Raw genomic sequence first — 13,159 nt, 5'->3', positions numbered from 1 at the left:
GCCCCTTACCATATTTGGAAACTCACAGCGTCTCCACGACATGGTAGCGGTGGAAACAATGCTACAATGAGAAAAAAGTTTCACCGCCTTTGTTCGCATATACATTAGGGTGGTGTTATGCAAATCATCCAACACAGTGATGGAGATTTATGGGGGCGTGTTTGAATGTGGTGTTTTTAGTGACTTAACTTTTATAGAGAATATCTCTTTGGGTTTAAGATTTTAGTCTTTGCAACTTTACGGATCTTATATATGCAGGAACAGCTTGTGACATTCCAAAGACAAGGGAAAACTTGAAATCGCATCATGTGAATCCTTTAAACTTCTTTTAACTAATGCCGCAATTTTAGTATGCAATGTCATCATGAACTAGAAGATGTTACCGCAGCAGTCAAACATGTCCGTCCGTCTTGCGCATTTACATAGAAAACAATGGGAACCTTTTTGTGTGAGCGATCCCTTATTTTACATTGAGCGGGCTGTCTCTTAATGGATGCCACATATTTGCATCACATGACTGTGATGTAATGCGCAGCTGATCAAATTTATCAGGCTTTATATAGAGCTTGAGGGAGGTCGGTGCAATGCAGCTCAATCACAAACTAACAATAAAACAAAAAATCAGTGAGACCGATTCCATGAATGTCAATTATATGCATGAATAGATACAAAACAAAAGACACACAGCTAAACTTAGCAATAAAGCATGTAGCATAATAAAAAAACTGCTTTTGGAATGAATAGGTACCAGCTGGATTTAATGTATACTAAAAACTCAGCTGTATCAGTTCATTACTCACTTATTTAGTTTAGTATGAGAATGGATGACAGTTGTTTATAATGGGCCTAAAGGGGTAAATTGCATAGGCTATAACATGCCTATGTAATGTAATATAATATTAGGCATGAAAGGGTTACTTGCGGTGCATTTAAAGTATCAATAACCCCCCCCCCCCCCCCCAAACCCCCAACCCCTCTTCTTCAGACAGTAGCTGCATCTGTAGTTTAATCCCGCTCTGCTCGAGAACCCAAATCTGCCAACCCACACACACTCTCCGGCCCCTCCCACACACACACACACACACAGCAGCGACTGCGCTCCCGAACACCCATCAGTCGAGAGACACACGACGCTCTGTTGAAGTGGCCCGCTTCAAAACACGGTATGTATCACTTTCTGTCATGCATACTACAGAGACAGCGTTCTAGCGTGCGATGCGTTCTCTGGCGTGACTTTTACGCAGTGTCGCAGTGGTCCGGTGGTCCGGACAAAGAGTCTTGCGATGCAGTCAGTGACACTTGAGACTGTGACGTCGCGGAGGGTGCGTATCCTAATTTGACCGCATATTTGTCTTCTTCTTGACGTTATTAATGACTTTGATCGCGTACTCTTGGCTTATGGGGTGCGAGACATACGCATTATAATGCGTTTCAGTCGCGATAGGCTACACAACGACGAAAGAATTAGGTAATTAAACGTCCAGACAGTCGTTTAAATCTACCGACATATGTCTGAAGGACAGTGTACGATCAACACCTTACTGTGCTTTATCCAAATTAACTGGATTAATTTAGGTGATGGATGGAGGTTGGCGGAGAGCTCGCGCGGACGGTTTAACTTTATATGTTGCGATGAATTTTTTAGTAGCTATTTGAAGTGGTCTTGTTATTTTATTATTTTGTGCTTGTGCTAACTGACCACGAGAAATCATTATTTGCTGCATGACGCACTTCTACATTGAGATATTTTAGGAAGGCTGTGTTAATATGCTAAACGTGTACGTCTTTGTCTGGAGAAATATATTATGCTCAGAAGTTGTGAAGTATGATCTGAAGTGTCCATGTTAGAGTTGGTGAAATTAGATGAACGATTTTGGTTCATTAACGATTCTTTTAGTACTTTTGTAGAATAAAATTGGAAAAAATATATTTAATTAGGCTTTTAGCCTATTGCTGCAGATCGTTTTAGATTTCCACAAAATATTCCTGTGAAAGGTATGTTTATTGAAACTTAGGGTTCACAGATAGATTTTAGATCAATTAAACGCAATAAAATATATATAAAAAATAAAAATATGGTAACATTTTAGTTAATTCCAAAAAAAATCCAATAAAACGTAGCCCATCTTTAGGCGACAGACAGTGAATGTTTCAAGTCTTATTATCTCTACTAATTATTACATAGCACAGGTATACTCGTTATTTCATGATGACATTACATAAAGTAAAACTTGCGGTTTATTAATGAGTCATTTGAGTAGTACATCAACCGCTCCGACTCACTTTGTTTCATCAACCGCTGTATGTTTGGATTCATTAAAGAACCGTCTCAAATGATTCATTCGTTTGAGAATCAGAAAACACTTGTCGCGCGATATGTTCACTAAAAATAACTGACTCAAGATTTTTTGATTGATGAGTCACATAAACACAATGTGATCTTTACCACAATGATTTACATTAAAGACCCAGCTCATAAGGACTGCTATGATTTGATTCAGTAAAAAGAGCCGACTCAAAAGAGGCATTCGTTTGAGAATCATTCTGCTCTGGTCACACGTTTTGTTTTGTTTTTACTTTAAAGAACTCTAATCATTTGTTCTGGTATCTGACTACACTGTTCACACATCCGTTTGGCAATCAGACTGCACTGACTCAAAAGACTCATTCGTTCTACAATAAAATTACAACCAAAATAATGCAAAAAATATTGTCTCGGTCTTAAAATCTAGTAAGATGCCTTTCTTGACAGCATTCCACGAAACCTATAATGCTGCTTGAGTAAGCAGTTTAGTTCAGATTTTTTAAATCAGTTTCGACAGTCATCTCTATCATTTTTATTTATTTTTATTTTTTGTTAAACAGTAATTCCACTAAATTCAGGCTATTATGTACTGTAATTCAACAGTTACAATTATACAAAATCTTGATACATTTATAAACATTTAACAATTAAGTTTTGACAGCCACTGATTCGTTTGCTGTTCTGTGACTCAGCGTTGCTGTCTGAGACTCCCCTTCTCTTCCTTTATGTTTGCTATACGTTTGTGCATCTGGCCGCTTAAGGACCATTCACGAAAAATAATGACTAAATGGATGACTCGCTCCATGTTTGAATATCATTGTGGAGGCCAATTAAACCCACAAACGACTCTTTTGCTTTATTTGGCACAGCTGACGTTTCAGTCAGAACGTTCAACTGTTTTACTCTTAATTTAAATTGAGTACAAAAAACATCAATGAAGCAAATGAGACCTGCTTAAACTAAATGATCTCTAAGTACTCTAATTGATATAATAAAGAGGTGATGGTGTTGTTAACTTTAAAGGAGATACTGGGGACTATTTTAAGTACATTTGTTTGTCATCTCAATGCTGAAATGATTCAGTCATTCCTTAGTTTTCTTTTCCGATGCTGGGTGGGATTTTTACATAGAGAAACACCCACTGACAATATTAGCTGCTGAGTCATTGTCCCTTTGGTACTGCTTGTAGCTTAACGGTGCAGAATGTTTAGTGTTTTGAGTGTCTTTATTATAATATGAGATGAAAGTTCCTTCATAATACATAATCTTATTTAATTGCGCCTGTTGTGTGGCAGTGTGCTCTGTTATAGGCTTTAGAAAGATTCTTTATTAAGCTTTCATGATATCATTGATGTGAGGCTCAGCTTAGGACACTGAAGGGCACGTCCATCTCAGGCACGTCCGACACAGAGTAAAAAACATTAAAGACAGGGCGATTGGGCTTTACCAAACTGACTCATGCTTTGTTCCCGTTTGACATTGGAAAATCTGAGAAAGGAACAGCCATTTTAGTCCTGCAGTTTCCATGTACAACATAAATGAATGGTCTGACATAGAAAATATTAGCAACTCAACTTCAGATTTATTGGATAATCCTTCCGGATTTAGGAACGTCATTTGAGACAAACAACCTCTCATTGGTGGATTACTCAGTGGAAAGGGCCACATCTTAAGTGGGAGGTGCCGTCTGTGGAATTACAATTGAATCTCTTAGACAGGTATGCAGGTTTGTCTGTCTGTGTCCTCAAAAATTTGACCAAAATGATTGCTTTGCTGCGGACAAAACAAACTGTTAAATTGTAATTTACTTGTTTACTCCGAGTCAGCTCAATAACCCATTTAAATATATACTGGTAGAACTCTATATAACGGCTCATAGCAGCTGCTCATTAAGTTTGTATTAAAGCAGCTTTCCATATAGGGAGATTTTGAGCGGTTGACCTGCACAAAAGCGCACACTTGTTGTGGTCGAGTTAAACATGTTGAAAATATGAGATGTGATGTCACAGGCTCTTGGTGTAAACTGGTCACGGTCATAGCAAGGTGATATGATTGTTATACTCTCACATTTGCTCCAAGCTCACCCTTTAGTGACATATTTCAGTCTTTTATTCAGTTTTTTGAAGGCTCTTTATGTTGGCGGGTATGTGGGTGAGTGCACAAACGGCCATCATCCCTGGGAGTTTGCAGATTCAGTGTGGGAGGATCACCCTCTCTTTCCTCTAGTGCTGCAGGGAGAATTCCTCCACTGCTGTTGAATCACTTTGGTCTAAATTGGCCTGTAAATTGTTGCTTGTTCTGGTTTAAGATATTTTACCTCACATTATGTTAATCATACAGATTGCCTTAGGACATGTTCTGCCTTAAATGTTGTTTATTTGGTACTGTTTTTTGTGTGTGAAAATTGTCACTGGGGCAGGACTGGGATATTGGGAATGTGGAATGTTAGAGCTTAATAATACATCTTTAATTTATTAAATGAGTAGTTCTCTTTCAGAATGAAAATTCTGTCATCATTTGCTCACCCTCCACTTGTTGCAAACCTTTATGAGTTTCTTTCTTCTTTCACAAAAGATATTTTGAGAAATATTAGTATCCGAACAGTTGATGGGCATCATTGACTTCCATAATATTGTTTTTCTCCACCATGGAAGTCAATGGTGCCCATCGACTGTTCAGATATTAAATTGTTTTCCATTAAATTGACCTACTATTTACTTTGATATTTAAGATAACAACATGAATATTTCTAGAGAGATTATCAGATGTCACTGATTAGATGCATGTGTTTTCAAAACAACCCATAATCTGTTTAAGGGACTGTGGAAACGAACATTTCAGATCAGATGCTGAGTCACAGAACAGACCCATGTACTCTCTTAGATCAGAACGTGTCCGCTACTTATACTGTACTCTGTTCTACATGCTTTCATTAGCACTCCTCTATATTGCAGTGAAAACCTTTTATTAACATGTGTCCGTTACTTGGTATGTACTCATGACATTTTCTTTTATTTGAACTGCCTGCCCACTATTGCGCTGGGTATATATTATATATTTGCACAATTATCAGGATTAAAAGATGCACCTATCAAGCTTCGAGTTTCTTTATTCTTTGGTTCCTCCCTATTAAAATGCCAGATTTATGTGGACATATTACATCTTTGTGGTAGCCCGACGTTGTTATAAAATGCTGCAGTGTTGTGGAGTTTCGTCAGTGTTGGAGAAACATCCAGCCCTTATTCAGGACCACAAAGATGTGGCTTCAAATGCTAATGAACTGGCTGTGTGGTGGCATGATCTCATAGTTGGCTCAGGTTTAGATTTGAGTTTTCTGGACCGCAAGGAAGCAGTGGTACAGCCCCAACAATCTAATCTTACCTTTTTTCTTGCTTTAAAACTTGCCTAATCTTGCTTAATTTGCTCTTTCCACAATCCTGACACTGAAATCTATTTATATTGTATACATAGATATCTAATGTAAATTTGTGCAAAAATGGAAAATAATGAAGGTGAAAACTTTCACTGTTTATGAAATCTGAAACGGTCCAAATGAGGCATAAAATCACAACATGCACTCCTGCTGGGTCACTGCCAATGCCACACCCTTTACCCAGGTGACTGACCGTCTGAGATTCAGTGACACATCCGTGATAAAAGAGGCTTTCATATGCTTAACAGCAGAATCATTCGGCATTGCCAAATCACAGGACTAGGATTACCAGAAGAAACTAGGACATTTGCTTCTTGTGTAGATGCAACCGGGAGCCAGCGTGTGTTTGTCTTGTTTTTCTCTAGTCTTTTGTTTTGATGGTGCCTAGTGGTGTAATTTATGTAATTACTTTTATTACTTTCTGGATTTTTCAAGTTTCCCATCAACCAGAGGACTGGACTAAGACTGGATTAATGACACATTTATGGGATTACAATAAATCCCTCAAAAGTAACATTAAATCCCTCCATTCTGAAAAGCTAGTTAGATAACAACAAACACCTGTGGTGCTTTGTTTAATGAAAGTTAATTTAGCATTTTTAATAAAAAGAAAGGCCACTGCATGTACATGAAATGGGAATTAAATGGCTTGTTCCACGGGGACAAACAGATTTAGTGTTGCTAATACAGTGTGCTGCAGCAAGACGTGCCGTTCACAAGGTTATTTGCTCCCAAAAGCGCACAAGACGGTGGCATGAGGCGATTCTGTTCCCAAACTTCCACGGGCCTCAATCTCCTGGGTGACCATATCTAGAGCAAAATATCTGGAGCAGTGCGAATGCTTGGTCTGTCTTCTACCATAGCACTGTTTGAGCTTATTTTAACAGAGTGCTCTCATTTTTAGAGTCCCTGAGCAGATATTTATATCAAGCGGGTCAGGTGAGGTAGGACTGGATCGCTACACTGAGACCTTCTTAGAAATGACTGTTTTATGATGCTAATGCGATAAAGATGTTTGTGCCAAGATGTTGTGAGAAGTCATTAAGTAATAATCAGTAGTTATGAAGTTTCTTGTCCTTTAATGGATTTACTGGATTTCTTGGACTACTGTTACAATGCTACATTCTTTTGTGACTGTGGAAAAGTGCCAAAGGGAGTAGTGGAAACTAGAAGCTGGCTAAACACACCGCTCTCCAAAACCATCTGTTTATTTAAAACGGCAAATTAGTTTTGTGGTTTTTAAGTCCATTTGAGATCAATATGCTAATGTACTTGAAAATGTTGTTTCCAGAAAAAAAATCACTATATAAAAATATATATTAAAAAAAAATATGTATAAAAATCGCTATAAAATATATATATATATATATGTTACTCCCCTCGAGTTTAACAAAGGCTCAAGTCGTTCCTGGGTTTTAACGGGCATTTATTTGGTGACATAATCTTCAAACATGTCTTTACATGTTCCTTTATATTGCCATATTGCCGTCAGAACTGGTATAAATAAAGTACAGAAAAAACATAAATTAACAGTAAATTGTAAGCATATTTTGCAGACAATACTAAACGAAATCACATAGAAATAAAGTAATAAAGCATACATTTATGTCATGTAAAATAATATCGCAATTGGCTTGGTACAAACAAAGTATCGTGTAATACAAATAAATGACAAAGAAAGAAAATATACCTCATTGGCCGCATGATCCCGAGAGGGTAATCTTAGATGAGGAATACATCTTCAAACTTTACATACACAACTTATATGGAAACTTTTAAATCTTCTTGGGGCTTTTAGACAGCAGGCTCGCAAACCGAAGCACATTTCTCTCTCTGCTCTTAGCAAGTGCACCCATTTAGCGTCCCCATAACAACAAATAATAATTTCCATGTGGAACAAAAAATAAGTTCCCCCTTTTTTCACAAGGTTTTTAACAAAAGGAAAATAAACATGAAATTATTATGTATTGACCATGATACATTATCATATGATTTTTAACCCTTTTGTATTTTAACCGTGAACCATATTGAACTGAAATATATGTATGTTTTCTTTGATGGCAGCTACAATATATTTTGTGACTCATCCTGCATGTCCAATCAAATTCTCTCTAGAATGAGAATGTCCTACCCCCAATGCCATATGTGACTAGCAAATCATGGTTTGAGGTTCTGATGCAACTAAAGCCTAACTGACTATTTTTAAAAAGTAATGAACCGTTTGGTACATCCTGCCAAACATTCCAGTTTGAATACACAATATGTGAATACAGGAATTCAAATGTGCTTTTTAAGCTAATCAAAGTATAAATGCCACTGAATAAATCTATTTTTTTAAATGGTCTTCTTTAATTTTTTTTTTTTTTAAATTAAATTCAGTGTAAATTCATTACTTTTTTTTATTAGTTTGTAAATTATTTTTTATCCTTGATTTTATTTTTCAGCTAATTCAGACTTTTTCTGAGTTTTCAAAAACGTGTAATTTTCATCACCTACATTTGTTATCCTTTTCATCAGTCAACAATAAAGAGCACACAATGCATTCATTACAAGGCCAATAGACCCATGTAGCTCTGGGCATTATGCCTAACGCCATAGTAGAACAAAAATGGCGGAAAGGTTGGAAAGGCTGACAGCGCGACACCCTGAAATACTCCCTGAAATCCTCACCGTTGTTCAGACGCAGCTCACCCACCAGGCGGTGAAACTCCCCGTACTGATACCTCTCTGCCAGGTAGTATTTTACCCACATGGATCTCTTTTTTTTTTGCTTGCTTCTCCAGTATAGGAGAGCAACAGCAAGAGCATTGACAAGTCTACGATTAGCCATAATATAATTTTATTATAAAATCATTATTTATTTTATTAAAAGTTAAGAATTCAGGTTTGTTTATCAGTACCATAGCAACGCCAACTTCCGCTGGAATTGTCGGATAGGAACCGTCCGTAGCCTTTCGCAAGAGTTCAATTTTTTGAACGCATCCGGATGGCCAACGGACACGATTTTTTTCGCACCGCACTCGTTCGCACCTGGTTCGGACCCATTCGCATGCGGTCTGCGAATCTCCATAGAAAATTAATGACTTCCGGTCGTTTCGCTGCCGTATCGGAGCTGATTTCAACTGCCAGTGTGAAGGCGGCGTAAGGCAGAGCAACTGCAGTGCCTGATACTTTCATACCTCCCTCGTTTCTTTGTACTTTGTTACTTTGCAAAGGGCAGCAGGGTCGGAGCTACCAGTTTCCGTGGCAGCCTGTATTATTTGCATTCAGTGCGCCCTGGTGTAATCTGTCTCACCGGTCTTCACATATGTTGTACTTTCACTTCTGTACTTCCTTCTCATACCATATGGCTCATAGAAGCAAGGCTGGGCTTAGGCCAGCTTGGTCCAAACCCCAGTCATGCTGCGTTCAGCAGCTCTTTGATTATCCCACTAATTCCTCAATACACCCTGCTCCTATAACACTCTTTATACAACTGAAATCACAGGATAAATGTGTTTGGACTGGACTTTTGAGACGATGTAGACTTTTGTTGCATTTGTGTCATGTGGTTTTTCCTTATTAGATTTGTATAGATATCCTCTTATCGTAATTTACACTTAAAACCCTAAACCCATTACTCATGACTGTAATCCAAACATCCATGATGTCTCAGGACTGTCCTTGAGATACATTGCACTAACTCTTTTAGCTGTTATAAGTTGTTCTGTACATCTTGGGAGTCCTTCTCTAAATGAATGAATATTGATGTGAGTGATAGCTATGCCTTTCTGTGTAACTCCTGCTGCAGGGACATTCAGTTTGCATAACATTATTCAATCGTACGACTCCTATGTTTGACTTTCAGGTGAACAAATCAATACAATGTTGTTAAGTAACATGCTTTAAAGGATTAAGCTCTTGCAACACAGCAAATTTAAAAGAGTGAATTTAACTCCCAGAGTAAATATGGGATCCAATGGTAAAGTGTTAAATTAACACTTTTGAAAGAGTTAACATTATTAACACTCTGACAGTGTTAACTAACAAACTTTTAGAAAGTGTAAAATATTAAAACGAGAATGGATGATGAGAACACCAAAGTTGATGTTCACAGTTAACACTCATGGATTAACTGATCAACACTGCACCATTGTTCAGGTGAAAATATTAAACAAATAAACCCACAAAACAATACACGTTCACATTTATTTATTTTCTTTTATTGAAACATTTTTTATCTTTTCCCCTGAACAAAAATGTCTTCACATGCAATTTTTTCAATACCAATTCTCCACACCGCAGACTGAGGACAACTTCACAATGACCGACGCACACTCTTTCTCCTCCTTCTCCCCACTCTCAGAGATGGACGTCTCCAAACTTCTCCTGTCCAATCATCCTACTACTTGTCCACTTGATCCAATCCCCACTCACCTCCTTCAAGCAATCTCTTCTTCAGTCATACCTTCGCTTACTCACATTATCAACTCCTCTCTTCACTCTGGAACATTTCCCTCAGCATTCAAGCAGGCTCGGGTAAGCCCACTGCTCAAGAAACCATCTCTAAATCCAGCGCTTCTTGAAAAATACAGACCGGTATCCCTTCTTCCATTCATTGCAAAGACACTTGAGCGAGCTGTGTTCAACCAGCTTTCTATGTTCCTTGTACAGAACAACCTCCTGGACAGCAACTAATCTGGCTTCAAAAGTGGCCACTCAACTGAGACTGCTCTGCTCTCGTTTACTGAAGCCCTGCGACTAGCAAGAGCAGCTTCAAAATCCTCGGTACTCATCTTACTGGACCTGTCTGCTGCTTTTGACACTGTTAATCACCAGATTCTCCTGTCCACCCTCAGAAAGATGGGCATCTCTGGAACTGCACTCCTGTGGGTCCTACCTCTCTGACAGATCCTTCAGTGTGTCTTGGAGGGGTGATGTTTCAAGTCACACCACCTTGCTACTGGGGTTCCTCAAGGCTGAGTACTTGGACCACTTATCTTCTCCATCTACATGATATCATTAGGATCTGTCATTCAGAAGCATGGCTTTTCTAATCCCTGCTACGCTGATGACACCCAACTCTACTTCTCATTCCAGCCAGATGACCCGACGGTAGCTGCTCGCATTTCAGCCTGTGTGAGTGACATTTCTAGCTGGATGAATGACCATCACCTTCAGCTTAACCTTATGAAGACAGAACTCCTGGTGATTCCAGCTAACCCATTGCTTCATCACAACTTCTCTATACAGTTGGGCTCATCAACCATTACTCCTTCTAGGACAGCCAGAAACCTAGGAGTTGTGATGGATCATCAGTTAAGCTTCACAGACCACATTGCTACAACGACCCGGTCCTGCAGGTTTGCCTTATACAACATTAGGAAGATTAGACCCTTCCTGTCAGAGCAAGCCACCCCAACTTCTTGTCCAAGCTCTTGTTCTCTCCAGACTGGACTATTGTAATGCTCTCCTGGCGGGCCTTCCTGCATGTACTGTCAAGCCTCTGCAATTGATCCAGAATGCAGCAGCGAGGGTTGTCTTCAATGAGCCGGAAAAAGCTCACGTTACTCCTCTCCTCATCAGGTTACACTGGCTACCAGTAGCCGCTCGCATCAAATTCAAGGTACTGATGCTTGCCTACAAGACGACCACTGGCACGGCACCAACTTACCTAAACTCACTGGTTAAATCTTATGTGCCCTCCAGAAGTTTGCGCTCTGCAAGTGAACGACGCCTTGTGGTGCCATCCCAAAGAAGTTCAAAATCACTCTCACAGACCTTTTCCTGGACTGTGCCCAGCTGGTCCTGCCAATCTCAATTCGTACAGCTGAGTCTTTACTCATTATCAAGAAACATCTAAAGACTCATCTTTTTCGCATGCACTTAACCAACTAACACTAGCACTTTTCCTTTTCTTGTCTTTTCATTTATAAAAAAAAAAAAAAAAAAAAATGTGTTATGTGTTCTATACTAGACTAAGACTATGTGTTCTATACTAGACTAATTGAGACTTGTCATGGCACTTGTATACTGTAGTTGTTCTCTTGTTGACCTGACTGCTTCTATTGTTCTCATTTGTAAGTCGCTTTGGATAAAAGCGTCTGCTAAATGATTAAATGTAAATGTAAATGTAAATGCATTCCATTTAGGGTTGTGCCGATAGACAATAGTATCATGTATCGACGATAGTCAGAGATATTGACGATAGCAGAGGTCTCTGTCGATAGTCAAGATGATATTAGGCTCATTCTCCTATTAATGTATTAAATTATAACACTAATTATTATTTTTATAATTTTTTTTATTAGACTGCCTATTATAATTTGGCTATCAAACTGCCCAGTTATTTCACTTCAGCACCGCGTTTCTCACACACACACACACACACACACACACACACACACACACACATACACACACACACACACACACACACACACATGCAAATGAGGATTACAGCCTGTAGCTGGTGAATGAGTCTCCATCCACAAACAAACGTACGTCGTCTTCAGATATAAGGTATTTTATTGCACTTTAACAAGTAATCTGAATGTCAAGTCAAGTCACCTTAATTTATATAGTGTTTTAAACAAAATACATTGTGTCAAAGCAACTGAACAACATTAATTAGGACAGTTCAATAATGCAAAATGACAGTTAAAGGCAGTTCATCATAGAATTCAGTGATGCCATCATCTCAGTTTAAATAGTGTCTGTGCAATCATTTGCAATCAAGTCAATGATATCGGGGGATTTTTTTTTCTCCTCCCCTCCCTCATGTTATGCTGTATTTCTTCCTTAATCCCCTGTCTTCCTGTCCTGTCTACCCCTTGTCATATTGTATGTATGGACAGGTTGATGGCTAATTTCGCTGGTACCTGTGGCCAGTGACAATAAAGGGCTACTACTACTACTAAGGAATTTTCTGAACCACAGACAACGTCAGAGACGTCTTACCTGGGCTAAGGAGAAGAAGAACTGGACTGTTGCCCAGTGGTCCAAAGTCCTCTTTTCAGATGAGAGCAAGTTTTGTATTTCATTTGGAAACCAAGGTCCTAGAGTCTGGAGGAAGGGTGGAGAAGTCGCTTGAAGTCCAGAGTTAAGTTTCCACAGTCTCTGATGATTTGGAGTGCAGTGTCATCTACTGGTGTTGGTGCATTGTGTTTTTTGAAAACCAAAGTCACTGTACCCGTTTACCTGAAATTTTGGAGCACCTCATGCTTCCTGCTGCTGACCAGCTTTTTGAAGATACTGATTTCATTTTCCAGCAGAATTTGGCATCTGCCCACACTGCCAAAAGCACCAAAAGTTGGTTAAATGACCATGGTGTTGGTGTGCTTGACTGGCCAGCAAACTCACAAGACCTGAACCCCATAGAGAATCTATGGGGTATTTTCAAGAGGAAAATAAGAAACAAGAGACCAAAGAATGCAGATGAG

The 13,159-nt window shown here is 38.9% G+C and overlaps 1 protein-coding gene across 1 annotated transcript in view; it reads left to right on the top strand.

The window, feature by feature from the left end:
- map1ab (microtubule-associated protein 1Ab) overlaps positions 1–13,159 on the top strand; it is a 36,660-nt gene that overhangs the window by 10,038 nt on the left and 13,463 nt on the right. The window lies entirely within an intron of this gene.

The sequence above is a fragment of the Carassius carassius genome, chromosome 43, assembly GCF_963082965.1.
Source record: "Carassius carassius chromosome 43, fCarCar2.1, whole genome shotgun sequence".
NCBI classification, from domain to species: domain Eukaryota; kingdom Metazoa; phylum Chordata; class Actinopteri; order Cypriniformes; family Cyprinidae; genus Carassius; species Carassius carassius.
The sequence above is the reverse complement of the archived record's forward strand: the minus strand, read 5'-3'. Positions and strand labels throughout refer to the sequence as shown.